This window comes from Bison bison, unplaced genomic scaffold (assembly GCF_000754665.1).
Source record: "Bison bison bison isolate TAMUID 2011002044 unplaced genomic scaffold, Bison_UMD1.0 scf7180017864338, whole genome shotgun sequence".
Classification (NCBI taxonomy): Eukaryota; Metazoa; Chordata; class Mammalia; order Artiodactyla; family Bovidae; genus Bison; species Bison bison.
Window position 1 is genome coordinate 3,282,902 of NW_011494910.1, and position 565 is coordinate 3,283,466.

The following is a 565-nucleotide window of genomic DNA, read 5'->3' on the forward strand; positions in this document are numbered from 1 at the left end:
TGGGCCCGGATGCCATGATCTTTGTTTTCTGAATGTTGAGCTTTAAGCCAGCTTTTCACTCTCCTCTTTGACTTTCATTAAGAGACTCTTTAGTTCTTCACTTTCTGCCATAAGGGTGGTGTAATCTGAATATCTGAGGTTATTGATATTTCTCCTGGCAATCTTGATTCCAGCTTGTGCTTCTTCCAGCCCAGCGCATAGAAGTTAAATAAGCACGGTGACAATATACAGCCTTGACGTACTCCTTTTCCTATTTGGAACCAGTCTGTTGTTCCATGTCCGGTTCTAACTGTTGCTTCCTGACCTGCATATAGGTTTCTCAAGAGGCAGGTCAGGTGGTCTGGTATTCCCATCTCTTTCAGAATTTTCCACTGTTTATTGTGATCCACACAGTCAAAGGCTTTGGCATAGATCAACAAGAGAAGCCACTACAATAAGAAGCCCGAGGACCATAACCAGAGAGTAGCCCCACTTGCTGCAAATAGAGAAAAACCTGTGCAGCAGTGAAGACCCAGCACAGCCAAAAAAAAAAAAAAAAACCAAAAAACTTTCACTAGAGATCAGT